At 38.5% G+C, this 19,698-nt stretch overlaps 1 long non-coding RNA gene across 1 annotated transcript in view; it reads left to right on the top strand.

The window, feature by feature from the left end:
- LOC125093021 (uncharacterized) overlaps positions 1-19,698 on the top strand; it is an 84,226-nt gene that overhangs the window by 54,788 nt on the left and 9,740 nt on the right. The window lies entirely within an intron of this gene.

The following is a 19,698-nucleotide window of genomic DNA, read 5'->3' as shown; positions in this document are numbered from 1 at the left end:
GTGAAAGTCTTTCCTAGGCCAATGGGAAGCCCAGGGCAAAGATTGCCAAGTAAAGGAGTCCCATGATGGACAGGAAAGGACAGGCTTTTCGAATGTTACTGTGGTAGAAATTGAATGTCTGACAATGGGGGTATCAACTAACTATGTTGTTAAAACTAACTCTCATGAACTTTGTCATGAGTTGGAGCCCCCAAATCATAATGTTGGAAAGAAAGTTGCAATACTGTGTGATAATATAGTACATCTGGGAGCTAATCAGAGGGCATAAATTAACAGGGATAGGTAGCCTTGACCTCCATTTACCTACTTCTCTTGTACCCTTACCTTTCTTTCAGCTTACTCCATAACTTCTTGAGGAGTTCCTATGACCAACCAAAACAGGAGAAAACCATCCAGCCAGTTCATGGATGAGTTAGCTCAGTATGCTGGTGATATCTGAAAATGGACTGCTGCTACACAATGGTCCTTCCTTGGAGTACACCTGCTAAGGCAGTGATGAGATGAAATCCTTTCAGTGGGGAAAGCCTCAGCAGTACACTTCTGTTATTTTTGTACGACAAAAGTGGTCCGAGCATTGGCAAATGTCTTGGCTTATTGGTAAGAGGCCTGAACAGAGCAAGACTGGAAGATTAAAGTCTAAATTTTTAATTGGTAGGCAATCAGACAGTTAGTAAAGATCTAGGAAAAGAGTGAGACAGATGGAACTATGAGTGTGGGCACAAAGGCTTTATGCTCATAACAGTATCTGCTAGGAAGCATCCACAGCAGTAGAGTTACTTGGCAACAGAATGGACAAATGTATCTGGTGAATGTTAGCCAGCCTCTGTCAATGCTTATGCAATGGGCTCAAGAACGGAATGGCCATATGTTTCAATGATCTATTGCAATGTAATAAACCATACCAAAGCTTGGGGCTTAAAACAACAATGATTATTTTATTTTATTTTTAAATTTCTCATGATTCTGTGGATTGCATAGGTAGTTCTTCTGCATTACTTGATTTTTTTTTTTCATAACTTGATTCTGATTGAGTAGGGCTATTGGCTAGAGAGACTTGGAGCTCCTCCATAAAGCCCCTCTACTTATTAGCTTGGGTTTCCTCATAGCATGATGGTCTCAGAGTAGTCCTACATTTTACATGGTAACTGGTTTCTAAGAGGTAGCATTCCAAGAGTATGAAAACAGAAGCTACTGGCTTCTTGCTGCTATTAAGTCATTCCAAAACGTAGTGGCTCAAAACAAAAATGATTTATTATTCTTATCATTCTCTGGGTCAGGAATTTGGGCTAGGCTGGGATGGGATCTTCTGTTCTACATGGGGTTAGCCACTCATTTAGCTGCACTCAGCTAGGGGCTGGTCTGGTTTTATAGGTCCAAGAAGGCTCTACTCAAATATTTGGCACCTCAGTGTCTCAGTGCTTCTCTGTGTGGCCTCTATTTTAGTTCAGACTCAGGCTTATCATTCATTTGTCTTGCCCAAGCTTTTGTACAGCAGAATATGGGTTTATATTCCCTGCCCACAGTGCCTCTACTATTACAAGTGTCTTATCACCTACTATCCTCAACTTCTTGACATGGATCCTCTGTGGAACATTACCTTGGACCCAGTGACTCATTTTGGGGGCAAAGGATGTATGACCATGGGCTCATGACCACAAGATCCACTATATCAGCTTGGTAAGATGTTGGAATGGCCAGATAAAGGCTCAGATATTAAAGGTTCAGATATTAAAGGCTCAGATACAATGAAAGCTGGAGACAACATCCTGTGGGCTCTGTCTCCCAACTCTGAGATGCCCAAAGCCAGGTTCTTCAGAGAGTCCCCAACAGGACCAGACCAATGCCACCTACAGATGGAACCACCTCAAAATTGACCACCTGTTGCTTTTTCTTTCTTCTCTCTCCCTCAATCTTCCATCTCTTTTACTCTTTCATAGAGTCATCTTTCAAATAAGCTACCTACCTGAGTCCAAATCCCAGGTTCTGTTTTAGAGGGAAGCCATACTCAGACACTTCTTAGGATATACTATTTTTTGCTGTTAGGAAAAAAAAAAAAAAACCCAAACCTGGAAATCTTTAGCATACAACTTGCTTTTCAGATGATTTTCTGGGTTGGTTTCCAGAATTGGATGTGTTAGATCAAAAGGTGTGGGTTGTGTTTAAGGCTCTTGTCTGTCCATTGAAAACAGTGTATCTACTTGTATTATTTCTAGGAAAAATATGACATTGTTATGTCTCATTTTCCTGGCCTATTTGTTTTCATTTCTATAAGTTGCAAGATAATTTTGTGAAAACAAGAAAACTTGTCTCAAATTCATGAAGTAGTAGTCTTGAGTGACTTGAAACAATGGTTCTCACATGTTTCATTAGTAGAGCCCACTTCCCCCTAATTGACACAGTATAGCTAGAAACAGCCAAATGCTAGACACACAAAAGAAAATTTACAGAAAAAAACTATGTCAGTATACAAGGAAGTCTTAGGCCTCTGAACTCTTTCTGATAAGTCTTTTCAATAAAATTGCAATAGGTTCTAGAGAGGCAAATGAAAGTCTCTTCTTGCTGAAGGGCCTTTACCAGGTAATGATCTATCAGTTAAATCTCTTTTATGATGGGGTGGAGCTTGTGAAGATATAGAGAGCAAAAGTAAGAAGCTAAAATCAGAAAATTCCTACCTGCTCCCTCATATTTATAGTGTTCATTTATCTCTCTGTATATAAATTACATCCTTTGGCTGAAGAAAACTAGATGTTAAAAATAGTTGACTTTTCTGGTGAAGTGATGTTCCTTTGTATAATGGGAAACTCCCACCAACTTTGAAGCCTGTCAACTTAATTGATATGAGTGGTTATTTTTAAAATGAATTCATATAGGAAGTAATGTGAAATTTTTAAGAGACGTGCACAAGTGTGTCCAGAAATGTAGTATTTTACTGTTTCTAAATATAGCTCTGGTTCTCCGGGATAATATGTAAGCTCTAATGCTACTAAGGTTAATAAATTTTAGGGGACTGGATGCTTTTAAAATCAGTTTGTGACCCATATATTTCTGATTATTTGTCATTAAAAGATACCAGGTTTTGTTTCAAATGGTATCTGCTTCCTTTCCTTTTCAAAGTCCCAAGATAATAGAAAATATATTTTATAAGAGAATATAATCAAAAAAAGTCATTGGAAAGTGGGGTAAAGTACCATCAGCAGACAAGATGATCTGGGGAATTCCTGATTGGTAGAAAGCAAAAGGTGTTGAACTGATGTAAAAAGCAGAACAGTAGAGACATAGAAGAAAGGTAATAACAAGGAGTTTAAGGGTATTTATGGTAGAACTTGGGAGAAATTCCCAATGGCAAGTCACAGCCATCTTCATAGGCATGGGACCATACAGTGGCATAGTGCCCCATGCTTGGAAGTGGCCTCTACTTGATTTAAAGCTCTATCACTGTCTTGAATTTTTAAATAATTTTTAAACAAGGGATCCTGCATTTTCATTTTGCACCAAGGCCTCAAATTATATGCTGGGTCCTAATTGCTACTCTATTTTTCCATGCCCTAAATTGGAACTGTGGGAGCAGTTGCTTTACCCTTAGGCCCAAGTTAATAACTGCTTTTAGACAACAATAGGCTTGCATGAGGCTCCTAGACAGATTACTCATGCCTGAGAAAAAAAGTAGCACAGAATTTAAAGTAACTCTAGACTTCTACAACAAAACCAAATGAAGAAGAAGAGGAAGGGAAAGGGAGGAGGGATGGAGGAGAAGGGTTTTTAGGGGTAAAATACACTAAGGAAGTCCTTCATAATTTGATATTTGGAAGAGTTCTTGGCTAATCATTCATACTGGCTGCCTGGAAACACAACTCTGTCCACTTTTCTAATGTCCAGTTTTCAAGGGAGAGACCACTGGGGAAATGGGGCCCTACACAATTAGAGAAAAAACATGTCTCATCTCCTTGTGTTAACTTATATCATCCATCTTTGATGGATAGGAATAGAAAACAGCTCATCAGACACAGGAAGAAACAAAACATGTGAAATGGAAGATCAAAGTTGAAATGATAATTGACTCTGGAGAAAACGTAATTCAAGGAACAGAAGAGAATTTTTAAAATTCTAAGTACTATCCCCAGAGATATTTAAGAAAATATTGTGTCCACCAAACAAAACCAGGCTGCCATAAAAGGAGAAAGCAGAGTTGAAGAAAGAATACACAGAATTAAAAACAGAATGGCAAAATTTTATGAAGTGTATGGACTTTTTGGAAGTATGGGATTACAAAATTGATGGGGGAAAAGATCGAGCCCATAATCTGAAAGATAAAATGCATTCATCAGAATTGAGAGCTGAAAAGAAAAAAGAGAACTAGAGATGGCATCTTGCTTCCTTAAATAAAATTTTAAAAATAATAATCCATTTATGTGAATTTTAAGACTCACAGAATTCCAAGCAAGAAAACAAATAAAAATAAATAAGAAAACAACATTCTAATCTGTTTTGTTCACAGCTGTGTCACTTGCACTCTTATATTACTTGTTCAGGAAAAATTTGTTAAATGAATAAACAGATGAAAATATCTCAATTTGGGGGAAAAGGAGAAAAATCTCAAATATGACCAGAGAGAATAAAAGAACAGTTTACTTCAAATAAATATACATTCTAGTGCTCGCTTTGGCAGCACATATACAAATCAATATACATTCGATTGTTACTAGATGTCTCTTCAACAACTATGGGTACTGGTGACACAAGCAATACCAGCCACATTTTGAGGGAAAAGAATTTGTATCTAGAATTCATTATAAGCAGAATTACCGTTCCGGTATGAAGGAAAAATAGACATTTCCAGTACTTGCAAAAGAAAGACATCTTCTGCCATCTGAAAAAAATTACCCAAGGATATTCACTAGGGGGATAAAAAAAGAGGAACCGACAGAATCCAGACACAGTAGAAGTCTGGAGTTCAATGTAAAGCAGTCATAGGGTGACAGTTGCATGTAGGCTTAGAAGGAATAGTTCCCAATGGGGAGGAAGACAGAGGCTCTGTAGGGAATATCTTTTTTTTTTAAAGATTTAATTAATTTATTTGACAGAGAGGGAGGTCACAAGTAGACAGGCAGGCAGAGAGAGAGGGAGAAGAAGGCTCCCCGCCAAGCAGAGAGCCTGATGGGGGGCTCCATCCCAGGACCCTGAGATCATGACCTGAGCTGAAAGCAGAGACTTAACCCACTGAGCCACCCAGGAGCCCAAGGAATATCTTTAAAATTATTTCTATCCATAACTTGTGTGATTAAAAACACAGGGCTGGGGGCGCCTGGGTGGCTCAGTGGGTTAAAGCCTCTGCCTTCTGCTCAGGTCATGATCCCAGGGTCCTGGGATCGAGCCCCAAATCGGGCTCTCTGCTCAGCAGGGAGCCTGCTTCCTCCTCTCTCTCTGCCTGCCTCTCTGCCAACTTGTGATCTCTGTCTGTCAAATAAATAAATAAAATCTAAAAAAAAAAAAAACCACAGGGCATCTTAATATTATGAAAGCATATTTCTCTTCAGTTATCAAAATAGTAAAAAGAAGACAATTAGGAGGTAAGAAGTTCTATGCCATACATGGTCCAGATAGAGACTGAAGCAAGTTCCTCTCTTCTTCTGGTTATAGGGCACGTCTAGATAGTTCTTCCTGGTCCCATCTTGGTTGGAAATGAGGTTTTCCCATTGTGTTACTGTTATCCCACAAAGTAGTAAAGTCTCTCCAGAGACTGAGGAGCATTACTGCAAACTGGATACTCATGATTGATTAGTGGTGAATGCTTCTAGGATGAAAATGGGAGTGACAGCTTGGGTTGAATCACATTGGGCTCTGTTCTTTTATTATGGTGAAAGGGCCTTCCCCCACCCTCTTTTTGAGTATTGTCCTAATCTTCCTCACCTTTCTGATTGGCCCCTTTCTCTTTTTTCATGCTCCTCCCCATCCCAATCTCATCAAGTTTCTGGGAATAGACACACTGACTGCAAACACACTTCTGGACTTTTACAACTGGACAGAGGTGTCAGTTTTTACTCCTTGAGGATTATAATTTTTATAATGGCTTCCAAAGTGGGTAACTCATTTCTGTTAAAACAGGAGGTAGAATGAGAATTTTCTTATTGGCTCAGAATTTTGGTTAAACTGTAAAAGCAGGGAAAAATGGTTAAGAATCTCCACATTCTAAAGAGAGGTATTAGAGATACTGTCATTTGCTAAGGATTTGCTTAGAGGTAGCAACATGAGCACCATAATCATTACTCCAGCAGCCTATATAAGAGAAGCCTCCCTGTGGGAGAGTGCAGATGTCTGTGATGACCCATGGGAATTTCCTCTCCATAATCAAGACTAGAACCATCTTTGACTGATGCTCTCAACTGTGAGATCAGCTCCATGGGATTGGAGCAGTTCGATGAGAGAGATCTTGGGAGAGCTTGCCTGCACTTTCTGGAGTTTGAGGTTGTAGATGATTCTAGATTCAGGAGCTCATTTCTTACAATGAGAATTTTGAGGACCTGAAGATGCTGGATGACATTTCCTATAACAGCAGAGAGCAGCAATGGTTGCAAGCTACACTTTAATCATTCAGAGGATGAAAGTATCTGAGTTATTTTGGGCCATATGGATGCTGTGGAGGTACTGAGACTCTAGTCATATTGAAGGAGCTGCCTGCTGGAGTGGGGAGGCATCAGAAGAAAAGGCTCCAGACTATAATGCCAAAGGGGAGAGCTGGGAGGAGTGGTGACATCATGTCAGCTGAAAGGTGAATTAAATCAACAAATGGTACAGTTTGGGGATCTTTGTAGTTTTGTATATAGTTTTTACTTATTAATTCTCCCTTTGAATACCTGTCACAACAAAGGGACTAGTGTTGCCCAAAGAACAATCACCAATATGGTCTAGGCAAGAATTCCTTTGCTCCTTTCTCCTCTAATACTTCCTTTCCCTTCTCTTGCCCCTGGATAATCTGGCAACAGAAAGAGAGGAGATGTGAAAGAGCAAGATCATTCTCCCTTTCTCCACTGCTGTTCTGAGCTGGGCCAGGCCTGGGAGCAAGGGGGAAAGCTTTAAGACAGATGAGAGGTGAAAATTTTGGTTTCAACTGGAGTAAACACTTCAATATCTGAAAACAAAGCTTCTGTAATAAAAGTGGCTAGAAAGTCATAAGATCTACTTGGGATAATGGTTAAACTATAAAGAAGGCAAATCTGTTATAACATTCGTTTAGAATGTAGGTTTTATTATTATTCAAATATGGCGAGGCAAACATATAAGGAGATGATTGCCATTGAAAAGTGTGTTATACTTACAGATCCCAAGAAAAGGGGCCCTGCAGTGCCATGGGGGACACAGAGAGAAACATAGTGTCCATCAGGATGCAGAGGGGTGGGGGAAATGTAGGCAGAAACTTTATTGTGTTGTCTGTTGGAAGAAAAGGGGGAGGAATGATCACTAGGTTTAGAATTGGCTAGTTTTAATATTTTCTTTTATTTTTTCAGTTTTATTGAGATATAATTGACACATAACATCATGTAAGTTTAAGGTGTAAAATGTAATGATTTGATACACTTACATATTTTGAAATGATTACCACAATAGGGTTAAATACTTCCCAAACCTCACATGATTACATTTCTTTTTTTGTGGTAAGAGCCTTTAAGATCTACTCTCTCAGCAAATTTCAAGTAAATAATACAGTGTTGTTAACTATAGTCACCATGCTGTAAACTAGATCCCCAGAACTTATTCATCTTATAACTGCAAGTTTGTACCCTTTGACTGACATCCCCCCATTTCCCCCAACCTTCAGCCCTTGGTAACCACCATTCTGTTCTCTGTTTCTGTAAGTTTGATGTTTTTAGGTTGTACATGTGAGTGAGATTGTATAGTACTCATCTTCCTCTGAGATATTTCACTTCGTACGATGTCTTCATGGTTCATCATTGTCACAAATGGCAGGATTTTTTTCTTCCTCAGGGCTGGATAATAAGCCATAGTGTATATACACTGCATCTTCTTATTCCACTCATCTATTGATAGACGTTTAGGTTTTTTCCCTTTTTTTTTTTTTTTTTTTTTTTTTTTTTTTGCTATTGTGAATATGGGAGTGCAGATAACTATGCAAGAGCCTGATTTCATTACTTTTGGGTATATTCCCAGAAGTGGGATTACTGGATCATGTGGTATTTCTATTTTTACTATTTTGAGGAAACTCCATACTAGTTTTCAGAATGACTGTACCAATTTCCACTCCCACCAATAATACACAAGCGTTCCACTTCTTCCACATCCTTAATTTCTTGCCTTTTTAAAATAATAGCCATTCTAATAGCTGTGAGTAGTATCTCATGGATATTTTGTTTCTCTGATGATTAGTGATGTTAAGCATCTTTTCATTTACCTGTTGGCCATTTGTATGCCTTCTTTGGAAAAATGCCTATTCGGGTCCTCCCCATTTTTAATAGCATTACTTAGCTTTTGACTATTGAGTTTTAGGAGTTCTTTATATATTTTGGGTATTAACCCCTTAACAGATATATGACTTGGAAATATGTTTTCCAATTCTATAAGTTGCCTTTTCATTTTGTTGATCATTTCTTTTGCTAAAAGAAGCTTTGTAGTTTGGTCTAGTCCCACTTGTTTGTTTTTGCTTTTGTTGCTTATGCTATTGGAGTCATACCCAAAATGTGATTGCTAAGACCAGTGTCAAGAACATTTTTCCCAATTTTCTTTTCTAGGAGTTTTATGGTTTCAGGTGTTAGGTTTAAGTCTTTAATCCATTTCAAGGAAATTTTTGTGAGTGATGTAAAATTTGGGGTTCAATTTCATTCTTTTGCATGTGATTAACCAGTTTTCCCAACACCATTTATTGAAGGGTGTATCCTTTTGACATTGTGTATATTTGACTCCCTTGTCAAATAATGGTTGACCATACATGTGAGATTTTATTTCTGGGTTCTCTATTCTGTTCAGTTGGTCTATATGTTCATTTTTATATCAGTACCATCCTGTTTTAATTACTATAGCCTTGTGATAACTTTGAAGTCAGAGAGTGTGATGCCATCAGCTTTGTTCTTCTTTTAAGGATTGTTTTGGCTCTCTGTGGTCTTTTGTTGTTCCATATAAATTTTAAAATTTGGGGGATGCCTGGGTGACTCAGTCAGTTAAGTGTCTGCCTTCAGCTCCGGTCTTGCTCTCAGGGTCCTAGGATCAATACCCGAATCAGGCACCTTGCTCAGGGGAGAGTCTGCTTCTCCCTCTGTCTGCAGCTCCCCTTGCTTATTCTCTCTCTCTCATTCTCTCTGAAAAATAGATAAAATATTAAAAAAAAATTTTGGTTCTATTTCTGTGACAATACTATTGAAATTTTCATAGGGAACATATTGAATGTAAAGATGGCTTAGGGGAGCATGGGCATTTTAACAATACTAATTCTTCTAATCACAAACATAAGATATTTTCCCATTTATTTGTGTCTTCATTAATTTCTCTCATCTAATTCTTACAGTTTTCAGTGTGCAGATCTTTTACCCTCCTGGTTAAATTTATTCCTAAGTATTTTTTTTTTTTTTGTGCTATTGTGGATGGGGCTGTTTTCTTTATTTCTTTTTCAGATATTTCTTTGTAAATATATAGAAACTCAACTGATTTCTATATGTTGATTTTGTATCCTGCAACTTTACTGAAATTGTTTATTAGCTATAACATTTTCATTTTTTTTTGTGGAGTCTTTAGGATTTTTTATATGTGAGATCATATCATATAAAAGCAGAGACAATTTTGCTTCTTCCTTTCCGGTTTGGATGTCTGTTTCTTTTTTTTTTGCCTAATTGCTCTGGCTAGGACTTCCAGTACTATGTTGATTAGGAGTGGTGAGAGTGGACACACTTGTCTTGTTCCTGATCTTAAAGGAGAAGCTTTCGACCTTTCACTATTGAGCAGAAGAGTAGTTGAGGGCTTGCCATATATGGCCTTTATTATGTTGACATACTTTTGCCAAATACTCAATTTGTTGAGAATTTTTATTATTAATGGTTGTTGAATTTTGGCAAATGCTTTTTCTGCATATATTGAGATGATCATGAGTTTTTTTTTCTTATTCTGTTAACATCATGTATCACATTTATTGATTTGCATATTTTGAACCATCCTCACATCCCAGGGATAAATCCCACTTGATCATACCATATGATCTCTTGAATATGCTGCTGAATTTGGTTTGCTAGTTTTTGTTGAGAATTTTTGCACCTATATTCCTCAGAGATTATTGGCCTGTAGTTTTCTTTTCTTGTATTGTCCTTATCTGGCTTTGGTATTAGGGTATTCCTGGTCTCATAAATGAGTTTGGGAATATTCCCTGCTCTTCAATTTTTGTGGAGGAGTTTGAGAAGGATTGGTATAAATTCTTTAAATATTTGGTAGAATTTCACCAGTGAAACCATCTGGTCTTGAGTTTTTCTTTGTTGGGAGGTTTTTGATTATTGATTAATTAATTACAATAATTAGTCTGTTGGTATTGGTATTGGTCTGTTCCGATTTTCCATCTCTTCGTGATTCAGTCTTGGTAGGTTGTATGTTTTAGGAAGTTATACAATTTTTTGGTAGATTATCCAATATGTTGGAATATAATTGTTTATAGTAGTCTGTGATGATCCCCCATATTTCTGTGGTATCAGTTGTAATGTTTCCTCTTTCATTTCTAATTTTATCTGAGTCTACAAAAACTTACTGTCATTACTGTTATGAGCATACACAGGGAGTTTACCACAGGTCGGGTGTGTGTGTGTGTGTGTGTGTGCGCGCGCACATGTGTGTGTGAAGTACATGGAGTTCTGGGGGTGCTGGTTGGGAAGATCCGAGGGCAAGGGGTTTCCAGAGGCTTGTGGGTGGGCTTTTTGATAGAGTCTGTGACATAGTTATTAGGATCTTCTTCTCTTTAATGCCTTCAAGAATCCCATCTATCTCTTTCCCAGTCACTCTCTGCCCCCCAGTCATGCAGTTCATAATTCAACTCAGTTGGTGTGGGAGAGAAATGGGCCTCATCGGAAGCATCCTGCAAATCTGGGGAAGCCAGGTGTTTACTCACATATGCTCACCTCACTACCCAACCCCTTGCAGAAAAATCACTCTCTTGACCCTAAGCTGTTTTGCCTTGGGGGAGGGAATGTACTGATAAAGTCAAACTATTCCTTTTATGTTCTCCAATGTATCCAAACTTGGATTTTTTTTCTCTCCAGTGCTCCAGTATGGAACATCTCTGCTAGAAACTTGGACTTCCACAGAGATCTCTCATTTATGGGTGATTGTTTAAGAGTGCATTCTCCAGCTGCTCTCAGACCGCAGCCAAGAGAGGCAGAGACTGGAGTGGGTTCATGGTCCACTTCAAGGTCCGCAGCTGGAACCAAAGACTGTATGCCTGTTACTCATAGCGTAGGGGTAGGTGTGGGATGTGGCAAGAGTCTTTCTGGATCCCTTGGCATATGGTGCTGAGTCCCACAGCTCCCACAAAGGCAGTTTTGGGAGCCAAAGACACCAAATTGTTGAGGTGGGGAGGTACTAGTGGGGATGTCTTATTTGGTCATCTTGCTGGTATCACCCTAGTTTGAATAATTTGAGGGAGCTCTGGGGCATGAGAGCTGTGCCTAATTGTTTGGCACTCTGGGGCATGGGAGCTTTGTCTAGTTGTTTGCCTTGGGTGATTAGGACAGGGGATAGTGGCTTTAAGTGTGACAGTTGGATAAAGGAATTTGTTGGGGTATGTGCTGTGGATTGGTTGCTTTGCTTATGAAAGGTGTGCTTGCAGGTTACTTTTTGGCTATTTTAGGAATTAGCCAACCCTATAAGGGACAGTTCAAACATATTCAAAGGCAATAGAATAATAATAAAAAAAACCTATCCTCTTATTTTGCCCAATTAGATTTATACTATTTAGTAAATTGAATTCATATAGTGTTATTTGGGTAATGGGCCAGAGCTGGGGAGGGAAGATACACCTTAATTTTTCCTTTTATACTTTTCTTAAACTTTTATAATTATTATCATGTTCATGTATTCCTTTTATAAATCAACAAGTATATCCAGAGGAAAGAAAATCCTAAAAATGAAGTATAAGAAAGAACAGTAAAAGTTGTAGAGTACATATTTTTGGGTTTCATATTGCAAAAGACTATAAAAATTGCTGCTGCATGTATCTCATGAAAATTTTGCATTTGCTCTTTCACTGCTGTTTAATTTAACATTGGTAACAGTTTCTACAGGGTGGGAAATAGATTGTTTTCTTCCTCCTTTCTTTGTACTGTCAATTCTCACATAAGCAGGTTTTCAATGATCTGAGTACCATTGGAAGTAGATCTATCATAACCACAGTGATAATTAGGCTTGTCATCTTAACCAGGATACATTTGAATGTGAAAGTGAGGACTACTAATAATTACAGTGGGACCACAAGCATAAACTGGAACAGTGTTGGTCCAATTGGGAAATATGTTCATCCCCCTTGCTTGAGGGATGCATGTCAAGTTCTTCAGAAAGGCACCCAGCCCTATATGATCTGGACCCAGGCTGCCTCTAATAGAACCCCATGCTCCATTTTATACTCGGGTATTACGTAACTGCATATAGAGCCACCCACCCCTGCAAGCTACACTCAACCCTATCCTTACTTCTGTCCGTGCTGCCCTCTGGCCAGAGTAAGCTCTCTCTCCCACAGATGATGCTTATCCCTATTTTTAAGATTTTAGAAGTCTCTGTCACAAAGCCTTGCATGCCCTCCTGTGTAACCCTGTGCTATCATGTGCTTATTTTTATTATCCTTTGCCACATTGTTTATATTTATCTGTTTAGTTCTTGGTCCTTCCGTTAGAGTATGAGTTCTTCCAAAGAGAAAGAGCTGCCTTTGTTTGCTTCTGACAACTATCAGATACTTAGATATTTGGGGAATGAATGAGCAAATAATACACTTCAGATCCACCTTCTTAAAAGCACAGAGTCTTTAGATGGTAAAATGACTTATTCTTGGCCACAAATTCAGTGTATCTGCCTGGAGCATCCTTTTTATTTTTCCTTTTGGTCTTAATGATATAATTAATGTAAAACATGCTAGTCAGATTAAATAATTATTTTGAGATGACGGGTTTTGGAAGCATTGTGATTTGAGACTTAGTTTTGAAGATCAATTCTCTCATATATGTGTTTTTTACTGGTTTCATTTTTTTCTGAAACCCCTTCAAACAGGGTGACTCGGCTGGAGTTTTGAGTTTTAGTTAGTTATTTTTTTTCCTGACATCTAGCAGTTGGAGTTACAATCTGCTACACAGAAGTTGAGTTAGCTATGTATAGATATGTGGACACTTCCTGGATTTAGAAGTAGGCTTACTGATTCTAGAATTGCTTATTGAAGATGTGAGACAGGAAAGGAATTATCCTAAGAATGATAGAAATAAGTTCTATCTGTTTATAGTAGAGGAATATTGCCAGATTGCCTAGTTTTAAATTTTATTACTCAAAGGGATTTAGAATTCTTCTTGATGGAGTACATAGTCTCTAGAAAGGGAAACAACCTAAATATCCATCATTGAGGTGCTAGCTAATAAGTTCCAGCAAATCCATACAGAGGACTATAATGTAGCCATCAAAATTAATAAACTAGACCTATAAGCGCTGACTTGGAAACAAATACAAAATATATTAAGTGGAAAAATGTAGTATAATATGTGAGGTATGCCACTATGTTTTGTTTAAAATAAATAAGAATGACAAGTTAGAAATATTCAACTGTTTGAATTACTTTTTTAAAAGAATTTTGTTTATTTGAGAGAGAGAATGCAGAGCAAGAGAGAGAGAATGAGGAGGGGTGGTGGCGGTGGTGGGGTTTGGGTAAGGGTAGGGAGAGGGAGAAGCAGGCTGTCCATTAAGCAGGGAGCCCCATGTGGGGCTCTAACCCAGGATCCCAGGATCATGACCTGAGCTGATGCAGACGCTTAACTGACTGAGCCACTTAGGCACCCCTGAATTATTTTTTAAAACTTTTCATTTTTAATTAGCTATGGAGTCTCATGCAGTTGTAAGAAATAAGAGAAAGAGATTCTTCCCATATGCCCTTCACCCTGTTTTTCACAAGGGTAACATTTTGTATAACTATAGTACAATATTACAACCATGAACTTGACCTCAATATAATTCATTGATCTTACTTATATCAAACTATTTTATTTTTTTAAAAAGATTTTACTTATTTATTTGACAGAGAAAGAGTGAACACAAGCAGGCAGAGCTGCAGGTAGAGGGAAAGGGAGAAGCAGGCTCCCCACTGAACAGGGACCCTGATGCGGGACTCGATCCTAGGACCCTGGGATCATGACCTGAGCCAAAGGCAGACATTTAACTAACTGAGCCACCCAGGCACCCCAGATCAGGCTATTTTAATTTTTATTTTTATGAAAATTATATATATACGTGTTAAAAATTTACTACTTAAGACTTAACTTTTGAGCTCTAAAACACTTAGTCTCCAATTATCTACTGCTGTATAACAAACTACTCCCATATGTAATGGGTTAAACCAACAATAATCTTATTAAGTCTCAAGATTTTGTAGATCAGGAGTTTAAGCAGGGCTTGGCTGGGTGATTTCTCTGTTCTGTGTAGCATTAACTGAGTGTATTCATCTGGTGTCTGGTCTAGTCTGGTAATTCAAAGACAGCTTCATTCACATATCTGGTGTCTTGAAGAGGTGGCTAGAAGGTTGGGCTCAGCTGGTTATTTCTCTCTTAATGCAGTCTAAAGATCTCTCCATGTGGTCTCTCAAGGGAGGTGGTTGGTGTTCTTACATTTTGGTTGAGGGATTCTTGTGACCACAGTGGAAGCTTCTACTCCTCTAAAAACCGATGACTGGAAATGGCAGAGTGTCATGTCCACTGGGATATTATTGGTAAGCTTTTATAGGTCAACCCAAACTCACTCATGGAGAGGGGAAATAGACCCTTCTGTGGGAAGAGTTTCAAGAAATTTGTGGTCATCTTTAATCCACCACAGCTAATAATGAAAAGAGGAAGCCTCTTGTCTTTACCTCTCCTGATACCTGTTACCCAGAGGCTATCACTCTCAACTTTTGACTTGTTTTCACTGATATTTAACTCCATCTCTTTGAACAATGTACTTAACACTGTCATTTCCCTGGATTTAACAATTTTACATATTACTTTTGGCTTCTTTTCAGGGTGAATGAAGTCGTACCTCAATCTCTCTCTCTCTTCTCTCTCTCTCTCTCTCTCTCACACACACACACACACACACTCTCTCTCTCTCTCTCTCTCTCTCTCTCTTTCCATTCTCTGATTACCTCATTAGAGCAGTGTAACAATTTGGACAGTTTTATATATTTGCTAATTCTATCTCACTATTCCCCTGCAGACAAGCTCTTCTTTCTCGAGATTTCTGTCCTCCTGTTTCTATTTGCACTTGTTGTTCTAGGCCTGCTGCTGTTCTTTGTTATTCTGAGGAATTTGTCTCTCTCCTCTGTTAGAGCCTCTGTTTTACTGCATCCTACATTTTTTCTTTTTTGGTTAACCACCTCATTTTACTTGAGTCAATTTCTTTATCCCCAAAACTCATCTTGGGTTTGTCTTTTCTTTTTGGCATTTATAGAAGTCATTTGTCTTATTTGGGAATAGGAGGAAAGTAGTAGTGAATGTTTGGGCAACCTTTTCCAGCGTGGAAAACAAAGCTCTCTCTTCCCTTCCATGGGTGGGAGAAGTGGAAATCTATTTCTGGAGAAAGGTCTTCCAGCTTTTGAGGAAAAGGAACCAATGCTATGGGATCCTGGTTTAATGGATAATCTTGGCTCTACCTATTAACTCTGTATAGCTACTGTGTTAGAAAAAGAGAAAAGATAACTTTTTTGGTAGTGCCAACAGGTGAAGGGGGACATAGGTTTAACTCGGAGAGTTGAGGATGGAAGCAGTACTGTATATGGGAATGTAGAGATGAACACACGGGCTAGGAGAGAAGGGTCACTTCCAGAGAAGTTCAAAGTCACACTGTATCTGATGGGCCAGGTATTTACTGGGAATTTTGTATTACTGCCTTCAAGTATCCTGCCAATAAATCAAACAGTACTGTGGGTGTAGAAGGAGTACCCACCTAAGTTTCCTTTCCTTGGCTCTATAGCAAATAGAGGAAGCTACTCTCTTACTTGTACCCTACCTTTGCCTCCAGGACAACTATAAGACCAAAGCAATCCTTGGATACCTAGTGTGGAGGTTTGTGAGTTGAACTGAGCATACTTGAGCATCTCAAACTAGAACAATAGAAGTGGATACTTAAACCATACACAACAGTAGGGTCAAAATTGAAGCAATCTAAAATGTGTATTTCTTTAACTGCTTCATATTCCTTTGGAGCTACTTAAATTCCTGGTGATTGCAGAAAATAATTATTTAAAGCTTATTATTAGAAGATAATTTCATCTATTCTAGTTTATAGTTTCATTTTTATGGTCGTATATGTTTCAGCGATTTGAAATTCGTAAGATAAGCCCCACCAGAGTTGTTTCTCTTCTGAAGAGTCTTCCTTCCTTTTCCTTATGCCAAAGATGGCAGCTAGGTGCCAGGAGGAGCTTGTTTATCCTCCTAGTTTTGGAAAGTGTTCCTTGACCGAGTGATATCATTCTCTGTTCTTCTGTTGATCATCAACTGAGATACATACTCAGTGAGTGACTTTTATCCTTACTGCATTCACTGCTGAAATGTCCAGTCTTGCTCTTGACTGGCTGTCTGCCTTACTCTGTCTAGCCTGTGGACTTTGGTGTCATCTCACCTTTCTCTATAGTAACTCAATGGCAAACTCTCTGGCTCTTGACTCTTGGTTCTAGGGGCAAGTCTAAGAATACCTCTATCTTTTTCACATTGCATGGGAAAGTATGGGAGGCTTGAGGATAGCTAATACAATTCTCCCCAACAACTTGTGCTTATTTCTCAGCAGCTGCAGATACCCATGCTGGTTTAGGTCAGCAAATGCTCTGTGAGATGGTCTGCTCATGTGTTCCAAATAGAAACTGCAGTGTGCAATACAAACCTCTTCTACACAGGGCACAATTTACCAGTCTGAAACTTGTCTCTATTCTCTACCTGATTTCTGTTTCCACAATCAACTCTTCAACTGGCTAAATCTTAGGGGTATGGGGTGTGAGTTCTGAAGCCCAAGGGAATCTAGGTGGGATGTACATATTGTTCCTTCCTAATTAAGCTTTCCCACTGCTCAGTAGAAAAGCATGTATTTTTCCTCATCTGGTGGAATCTTATCATCTTCACTGGGAACTTTTGTTTTAGGTGGTATCTGCCATTCCCTTCCCTTGGGTGATTAAGCCTTAATGGTGGAAGGAGCTTTTAGGAAAAATAATTCTGGATTACTGAAAAGGAAAATGTTTGGGGAAGCAGTGATTTCTCTCATTATCTCTTTGAAAATGATTTTTGTCATTACTTCTTTTAAACCCACTCTATAGGTCCAGTCCTATACCTGTTCTTTTGAACTTTTGGGCCAATCCCATACTTTTTTTGGGTCACTCTTCAATAGTTATAAAGCCCTTTCTTCACAAGAACAGTCTAATATCAACAGTAAAAATGTGCAGGCCAATGTAATAATCAAAGCCTCATACGTGTATCTAATTGTCATATAGGTTTTGGCTCAAAAATCATCTCCCAAAAAGACTTTCTTTGACCATCCTATATTAAAAGTAGCCTCAAGGTATCCTCCTAGCCATTTTTTCTTTCATATCACCTTGATGTAATTAATTTAACATATACATATTGAGGGCTAACTATGTGTCATCCAGAATTATCCCATGCACTGGAGATATTACAAAAACAAGATAGACCAGAGGAGGCAGACAATAGACAAACTTAAATGAATTAAAAAAGTATCACTTAGTGATATGTGCTGTGCAGAGAATTAAAACAGAATAATATGGTAGAGTGACTGGGTGACTAATTTACATTGTGTGGCCAGGAAATGTCTCTCTGAGGAGATGACATTTAAGCTGAAATCAGAATAACAACCTTTTATTTGTTGTGTACCGTATAATCGACAGAGGCAAGAGCTTGTAAGATTGTATGTCACACAGCATAATTCCTAGATGAGAGTACTCATGCGTAACCACATAACGTTCCCTGGAGTACTGGGGCAACCTGGTGGAATGCTGTGTGATCCCAAGCGTGGTCAGAAATTATACCGTTATTTTTCCTGAATCAAGTCATGGTTCAGTAGCATATTAAGTTCCCATGACCCTTCTACTTTTTGATTGAAGGAGATTCTGGATGCTGGGCTGATGACAAAAGTGGAAGACTGTACTCACTTACCAAGCCCAAGGAGTTGTGCAATTTGTAACGCAATTGCCGAGTATCTGCAGATGATGTAGCATCTGAGAAATGGTATCAGCATGGAAGAAGTAAGGAACTTAGGCTCCCTTCTGCCAAATGGATTTTAAGTCCAGGTATATTTGGAATGGAGCACTCAGTGGAAGGGGAGGAGTTGGAAAACGGTCTACCATTTTATAGATTCTTTATGGACACACACAGAGGAAGGGAAGGGAAGAGAAGCATGCTGGACAACAGCTTCAAGGCTTACTCTTCACCAGCAACCCTGACTGATAGGTTTGGAACAGTGAGGAAGACTCTTTAATGTGGAACAGCTATGAGATTGGGAGATGTTTATAAAATAAAGGCTTTTAGGCATAGTTACATAGTTGGTATGTAGCTCCAGCTTATTGGAAATTTATTTGCCCTGATAGGTTCTATAAGAAAACATGAACATGTAAAAAAAAAAAAAAAAAAAGAAAGAAAACATGAACATGTAATGAAATGATTTTGGTTTTTCTTGTGTATTTATTGTATAACTGTGATGATTAATTTTATGTGTCAATTTTATTTTCACTTTCCTGGGCTAAGAGATGCTCCACTGATAAAACATTATTTCTGAAAAAAAAAAAAAAAACAAAAACCAAAACAACAACAACAACAAAAACCCCAACATTATTTCTGGGTGTGTCTATGAGAATGTATCTGGAGGAGATTAGCATTTGAATGAACAGTCTTATCTGTGTCCCTCTAGCTAAGAAACCAAAGTGGAGAGATCATTAATACACATGCACTTGGTATCTTTCCAGGTTGTTCTTGTAAGGTTTGGCTTAAAAATGACATTCTTCTACCTGCAGTACAAATAGGCTCTGTTCTTGTCCGTAAGCCTAAAACATAGACAAAGGACATTCATAGGTTGGCAGATGTACAGTGTAGCCTTGTTTGTGGTAGTAAAGGACTAAATACATTAAACATTAGATAATAGGAGATCACATGCCTGAAGAGATGGATGCTATTGATTAATCAGTAAGGAAGAATCTTCCTTCTTCCCTCCCTCTCCTCCCTCCCTTCCTTTTTTTTTCTTTCATGTTCATATAGTTGACACAAGGAGTTTTTTAGTTTCAAATCTTTCCTTCTACTAAAGGCTGCCATATTTGACTCTTCTCATCTTCTCTGGGTGTTTGATCCATCAATTACCTTCTTTTTTTTCACCCCTCCATGACCTCTCCTTTTCACTGGCCTCAATTCTTCCACCTTAAAAGTGCTGAGGTGGTTTTTCTCTTAAAGAAACAAAAGCCTTTCCTTTGACCCTGCTGTTTTGTCAAGTCACCATCCTAGTTCTCTG

Source organism: Lutra lutra, chromosome 2 (assembly GCF_902655055.1).
Source record: "Lutra lutra chromosome 2, mLutLut1.2, whole genome shotgun sequence".
Classification (NCBI taxonomy): Eukaryota; Metazoa; Chordata; class Mammalia; order Carnivora; family Mustelidae; genus Lutra; species Lutra lutra.
The sequence above is the reverse complement of the archived record's forward strand: the minus strand, read 5'-3'. Positions and strand labels throughout refer to the sequence as shown.